Source organism: Triticum dicoccoides, chromosome 6A (genome assembly GCF_002162155.2).
Source record: "Triticum dicoccoides isolate Atlit2015 ecotype Zavitan chromosome 6A, WEW_v2.0, whole genome shotgun sequence".
NCBI classification, from domain to species: Eukaryota; Viridiplantae; Streptophyta; class Magnoliopsida; order Poales; family Poaceae; genus Triticum; species Triticum dicoccoides.
The window spans coordinates 68,114,944-68,122,679 of NC_041390.1; positions in this window are offsets into that span (position 1 = coordinate 68,114,944).

A 7,736-nucleotide genomic window follows, 5' to 3' on the forward strand; every position below is an offset into this window, starting at 1 on the left:
ATCAATCTTTATGTCTCGACCATTTCGAGACTCCTCGTCATGTCCGTGATCACATCCGGGACTCCGAACTAACTTCGGTACATCAAAACTCATAAACTCATAATATAACTGTCATCGAAACCTTAAGCGTGCGGACCCTACGGGTTCGAGAACAATGTAGACATGACCGAGACACGTCTCCGGTCAATAACCAATAGCGGAACCTGGATGCTCATATTGGCTCCTACATATTCTACGAAGATCTTTACCGGTCAGACCGCATAACAACATACGTTGTTCCCTTTGTCATCGGTATGTTACTTGCCCAAGATTCGATCGTCGGTATCTCAATACCTAGTTCAATCTCGTTACCGGCAAGTCTCTTTACTCGTTTTGTAATACATCATCTCGCAACTAACTCATTAGTTGCAATGCTTGCAAGGCTTATGTGATGTGCATTACCGAGAGGGCCCAGAGATACCTCTCCGACAATCGGAGTGACAAATCCTAATCTCGAAATACGCCAACCCAACATGCACCTTTGGAGATACCTGTAGAGCACCTTTATAATCACCCATTTACGTTGCGACGTTTGGTAGCACACAAAGTGTTCCTCCGGCAAACGGGAGTTGCATAATTTCATAGTCATAGGAACATGTATAAGTCATGAAGAAAGCAATAGCAACATACTAAATGATCGGGTGCTAAGCTAATGGAATGGGTCATGTCAATCAGATCATTCACCTAATGATGTGATCCCGTTAATCAAATAACAATTCTTTGTTCATGGTTAGGAAACATAACTATCTTTGATTAACGAGCTAGTCAAGTAGAGGCATACTAGTGACACTCTGTTTGTCTATGTATTCACACATGTATTATGTTTCCGGTTAATACAATTCTAGCATGAATAATAAACATTTATCATGATATAAGGAAATAAATAACAATTTTATTATTGCCTCTAGGGCATATTTCCTTCAAATCTCCCACTTGCACTAGAGTCAATAATCTAGATTACACAGTAATGATTCTAACACCCATGGAGCTTTGGTGTTGATCATGTTTTGCTCATGGAAGAGGCTTAGTCAACGGGTCTGCAACATTCAGATCCTTATGTATCTTGCAAATCTCTATGTCTCCCACCTGGACTAGATCCCGGATGGAATTGAAGCGTCTCTTGATGTGCTTGGTTCTCTTGTGAAATCTGGATTCCTTTGCCAAGGCAATTGCACCAGTATTGTCACAAAAGATTTTCATTGGACCTGATGCACTAGGTATGACACCTAGATCGGATATGAACGCCTTCATCCAGACTCCTTCATTTGCTGCTTCCGAAGCAGCTATGTACTTCGCTTCACATGTAGATCCCGCCACAACGCTTTGTTTAGAACTGCACCAACTGACAGCTCCACCGTTTAATGTAAACACGTATCCGGTTTGCGATTTAGAATCGTCCGGATCAGTGTCAAATCTTGCATCAATGTAACCTTTTACGATGAGCTCTTTGTCACCTCCATATATGAGAAACATATCCTTAGTCCTTTTCAGGTATTTCAGGATGTTCTTGACCGCTGTCCAGTGATCCACTCCTGGATCACTTTGGTACCTCCCTGCTAGACTTATAGCAAGGCACACATCAGGTCTGGTACACAACATTGCATACATGATAGAGCCTATGGCTGAAGCATAGGGAACATCTTTCATTTTCTCTCTATCTTCTGCAGTGGTCGGGCATTGAGTCTTACTCAACTTCACACCTTGTAACACAGGCAAGAACCCTTTCTTTGCTCGATCCATTTTGAACTTCTTCAAAACTTTGTCAAGGTATGTGCTTTGTGAAAGTCCAATTAAGCGTTTTGATCTATCTCTATAGATCTTAATGCCTAATATGTAAGCAGCTTCACCGAGGTCTTTCATTGAAAAACTCTTATTCAAGTATCCCTTTATGCTATCCAGAAATTCTATATCATTTCCAATTAGTAATATGTCATCCACATATAATATCAGAAATGCTACAGAGCTCCCACTCACTTTCTTGTAAATACAGGCTTCTCCAAAAGTCTGTATAAAACCAAATGCTTTGATCACACTATCAAAGCATTTATTCCAACTCTGAGAGGCTTGCACCAGTCCATAAATGGATCGCTGGAGCTTGCACACTTTGTTAGATTCCTTTGGATCAACAAAACCTTCTGGTTGCATCATATACAACTCTTCTTCCAGAAATCCATTCAGGGATGCAGTTTTGACATCCATCTGCCAAATTTCATAATCATAAAATGCGGCAATTGCTAACATGATTCGGACAGACTTAAGCATCGCTACGGGTGAGAAGGTCTCATCGTAGTCAATCCCTTGAACTTGCCGAAAACCTTTTGCGACAAGTCGAGCTTTGTAGACAGTAATATTACCGTCAGCGTCAGTCTTCTTCTTGAAGATCCATTTATTCTCAATTGCTTGCCGATCATCGGGCAAGTCAACCAAAGTCCATACTTTGTTCTCATACATGGATCCCATCTCAGATTTCATGGCTTCAAGCCATTTTGCGGAATCTGGGCTCACCATCGCTTCTTCATAGTTCGTAGGTTCATCATGATCTAGTAGCATGACTTCCAGAACAGGATTACCGTACCACTCTGGTGCGGATCTCACTCTGGTTGATCTACGAGGTTCAGTAGTATCTTGTTCTGAAGTTTCATGATTATCATCATTAGCTTCCTCACTAACTGGTGTAGGTGTCACTGAAACAGTTTTCTGTGATGCACTACTTTCCAATAAGGGAGCAGGTACAGTTACCTCGTCAAGTTCTACTTTCCTCCCACTCACTTCTTTCGAAAGAAACTCCTTCTCCAGAAAGTTTCCGAATTTAGCAACAAAAGTCTTGCCTTCGGATCTGTGATAGAAGGTGTATCCAATAGTTTCCTTTGGATATCCTATGAAGACACATTTCTCCGATTTGGGTTCGAGCTTATCAGGTTGAAGCTTTTTCACATAAGCATCGCAGCCCCAAACTTTCAGAAACAACAACTTTGGTTTCTTACCAAACCACAGTTCATAAGGCGTCGTCTCAACGGATTTTGATGGTGCCCTATTTAACGTGAATGCGGCCGTCTCTAGAGCGTATCCCCAAAACGATAGCGGTAAATCAGTAAGAGACATCATAGATCACACCATATCTAGTAAAGTACGATTACGACGTTCGGACACACCATTACGCTGTGGTGTTCCGGGTGGCGTGAGTTGTGAAACTATTCCGCATTGTTTCAAATGTACACCAAACTCGTAACTCAAATATTCTCCTCCACGATCAGATCGTAGGAATTTTATTTTCTTGTTACGATGATTTTCAACTTCACTCTGAAATTCTTTGAACTTTTCAAATGTTTCAGACTTATGTTTCATTAAGTAGATATACCCATATCTGCTTAAGTCATCTGTGAAGGTGAGAAAATAACGATATCCGCCACGAGCCTCAATATTCATCGGACCACATACATCTGTATGTATGATTTCCAACAAATCTGTTGCTCTCTCCATAGTATCGGAGAACGGTGTTTTAGTTATCTTGCCCATGAGGCACGGTTCGCAAGTACCAAGTGATTCATAATCAAGTGGTTCCAAAAGTCCATCAGTATGGAGTTTCTTCATGCGCTTTACACCGATATGACCTAAACGGCAGTGCCACAAATAAGTTGCACTATCATTATCAACTATGCATCTTTTGGCTTCAACACTATGAATATGTGTGTCACTACTATCGAGATTCAACAAAAATAGACCACTTTTTAAGGGTGCATGACCATAAAAGATATTACTCATATAAATAGAACAACCATTATTCTCATATTTAAATGAATAACCGTCTCGCATCAAACAAGATCCAGATATAATGTTCATACTTAACGCTGACACCAAATAACAATTATTTAGGTCTAATATTAATTCCGGAGGTAGATGTAGAGGTAGCATGCCGACTGCGATCACATCGACTTTGGAACCGTTTCCCACGCGCATCATCACCTCGTCCTTAGCCAATCTTCGCTTAATTCGTAGTCCCTGTTTCGAGTTGCAAATATTAGCAACAGAACCAGTATCAAATACCCAGGTGCTACTGCGAGCATTAGTAAGGTACACATCAATAACATGTATATCACATATACCTTTGTTCACCTTGCCATCCTTCTTATCCGCCAAATACTTGGGGCAGTTCCGCTTCCAGTGACCAGTCTACTTGCAGTAGAAGCACTCAGTTTCAGGCTTAGGTCCAGGTTTGGGTTTCTTCTCTTGAGTAGCAACTTGCTTGCCATTCTTTTTGAAGTTCCCCTTCTTCTTCCCTTTGCCCTTTTTCTTGAAACTAGTGGTCTTGTTGACCATCAACACTTGATGCTCCTTTTTGATTTCTACCTCCGCAACTTTCAGCATTGCGAAGAGCTCGGGAATAGTCTTATTCATCCCTTGCATATTATAGTTCATCACGAAGCTCTTGTAGCTTGGTGGCAGTGATTGGAGAATTCTTTCAATGACGCAATCATCTGGAAGATTAACTCCCAATTGAATCAAGTGATTATTATACCCAGACATTTTGAGTATATGCTCACTGACAGAACTGTGCTCCTCCATCTTGCAGCTATAGAACTTATTGGAGACTTCATATCTCTCAATCCGGGCATTTGCTTGAAATATTAACTTCAACTCCTGGAACATCTCATATGCTCCATGACGTTCAAAACGTCGTTGAAGTCCCGATTCTAAGCCGTAAAGCATGGCACACTGAACTATCGAGTAGTCATCAGCTTTGCTTTGCCAGATGTTCATAACATCTGGTGTTGCTCCAGCAGCAGGCCTGGCACCCAGCGGTGCTGCCAGGACGTAATTCTTCTGTGCAGCAATGAGGATAATCCTCAAGTTACGGACCCAGTCCGTGTAATTGCTACCATCATCTTTCAACTTTGCTTTCTCAAGGAACGCATTAAAATTCAACAGAACAACATCACAAGCCATCTATCTACAATCAAGCATAAACAAGCAAGATACTATCAGGTACTAAGTTTCATGATAAATTTAGGTTCAATTAATTTACTTAAAGAACTCCCACTTAGATAGACATCCCTCTAATCCTCTAAGTGATTACGTGATCCAAATCAACTAAACCATGTCTGATCATCACGTGAGATGGAGTAGTTTCATTGGTGAACATCACTATGTTGATCATATCTACTATATGATTCACGCTCGACCTTTCGGTCTCTGTGTTCCGAGGCCATATCTGTATATGCTTGGCTCGTCAAGTATAACCTGAGTATTCCGCGTGTGCAACTGTTTTGCACCCGTTGTATTTGAACGTAGAGCCTATCACACCTGATCATCACGTGGTGTCTCAGCACGAAGAACTTTCGCAATGGTGCATACTCAGAGAGAACACTTCTTGATAATTAGTGAGAGATCATCTTATAATGCTACCGTCAATCAAAGCAAGATAAGATGCATAAAAGATAAACATCACATGCAATCAATATAAGTGATATGATATGGCCATCATCATCATGTGCTTGTGATCTCCATCTTCGAAGCACCATCGTGATCACCATCGTCACCGGCGCGACACCTTGATCTCCATCGTAGCATCGTTGTCGTCTCGCCAATCTTATGCTTCCACAACTATCGCTACCGCTTAGTGATAAAGTAAAGCATTACAGCGCGATTGCATTGCATACAATAAAGCGACAACCATATGGTTCCTGCCAGTTGCCGATAACTCGGTTACAAAACATGATCATCTCATACAATAAAATTTTAGCATCATGTCTTGACCATATCACATCAGAACATGCCCTGCAAAAACAAGTTAGACGTCCTCTACTTTGTTGTTGCAAGTTTTACGTGGCTGCTACGGGCTTAAGCAAGAACCAATCTTACCTACGCATCAAAACCACAACAATAGTTTGTCAAGTTGGTGCTGTTTTAACCTTCGCAAGGACCGGACGTAGCCACACTCGGTTCAACTAAAGTTGGAGAAACTGTCACCCGCAAGCCACCTATGTGCAAAGCACGTCGGGAGAACCGGTCTCGCATAAGCGTACGCGTAATATCGGTCCGGGCCGCTTCTTCCAGCAATACCGCCGAACCAAAGTATGACATGCTGGTAAGCAGTATGACTTATATCACCCACAACTCACTTGTGTTCTACTCGTGCATATAACATCAACATATAAAACCTAGGCTCTGATACCACTATTGGGTTTCGTAGTAATTTCAAAAACTTTCCTACGCACACGCAAGATCATGGTGATGCATAGCAACGAGAGGGGAGAGTGTGATCTACGTACCCTTGTAGATCGACAACGGAAGCGTTTGGTTGATGTAGTCGTACGTCTCCACGGCTCGACCGATCAAGCACCGAAACTACGGCACCTCCGAGTTCTAGCACATGTTCAGCTCGATGACGGTCCCCGGACTCTGATCCAGCAAAGTGTCGGGGAAGAGTTCCGTCAGCACGATGGCGTGGTGATGATCTTGATGCACGACCGTCGCAGGGCTTCGCCTAAGCACCGCTACAATATTATCGAGGACTATGGTGGAAGGGGGCACCGCACACGGCTAAGAATATGATCACGTGGATCAACTTGTGTGTCTAGGGGTGCCCCCTGCCCCCGTATATAAGGGAGCAAGGGGAGGAGGCCGGCCGGCCCTATAAGCGCCCCAAGGAGGAGTCCTACTCCTAGTAGGAGTAGGACTCCTACTAGGAGGGGGAAGGAAGTGGGGAGGGAGAGGGAAAGGGGGGCGCCGCCCCCCTCTCCTAGTCCAATTCGGACCAGGGGGAGGAGGCTCGCGACCCACCTTTGGCTGCCCCTCTCTCTTTCCACTAAGGCCCATATGGCCCATTACTTCTCCCGGGGGGGGGGGGTTCCGGTAACCCTCCGGCTCTCCGGTTTTCTCCGAAATCACCCGGAACACTTCCGGTGTCCGAATATAGCCGTCCAATATATCAATCTTTATGTCTCGACCATTTCAAGACTCCTCGTCATGTCCGTGATCACATCCGGGACTCCGAACTAACTTCGGTACATTAAAACTCATAAACTCATAATATAACTGTCATCGAAACCTTAAGCGTGCGGACCCTACGAGTTCGAGAACAATGTAGACATGACCGAGACACGTCTCCGGTCAATAACCAATAGCGGAACCTGGATGCTCATATTTGCTCCTACATATTCTACGAAGATCTTTATCGGTCAGACCGCATAACAACATACGTTGTTTCCTTTGTCATCGGTATGTTACTTGCCCGAGATTCGATCGTCAGTATCTCAATACCTAGTTCAATCTCGTTACCGGCAAGTCTCTTTACTCGTTCTGTAATATATCATCTCGCAACTAACTCATTAGTTGCAATGCTTGCAAGGCTTATGTGATGTGCATTACCGAGAGGGCCCAGAGATACCTCTCCGACAATCAGAGTGACAAATCCTAATCTTGAAATACGCCAACCCAACATGCACCTTTGGAGACACCTGTAGAGCACCTTTATAATCACCCATTTACGTTGTGACGTTTGGTAGCACACAAAGTGTTCCTCCGGCAAACGGGATTTGCATAATCTCATAGTCATAGGAACATGTATAAGTCATGAAGAAAGCAATAGCAACATACTAAATGATCGGGTGCTAAGCTAATGGAATGGGTCATGTCAATCAGATCATTCACCTAATGATGTGATCCCGTTAATCAAATAACAACTCTTTGTTCATGGT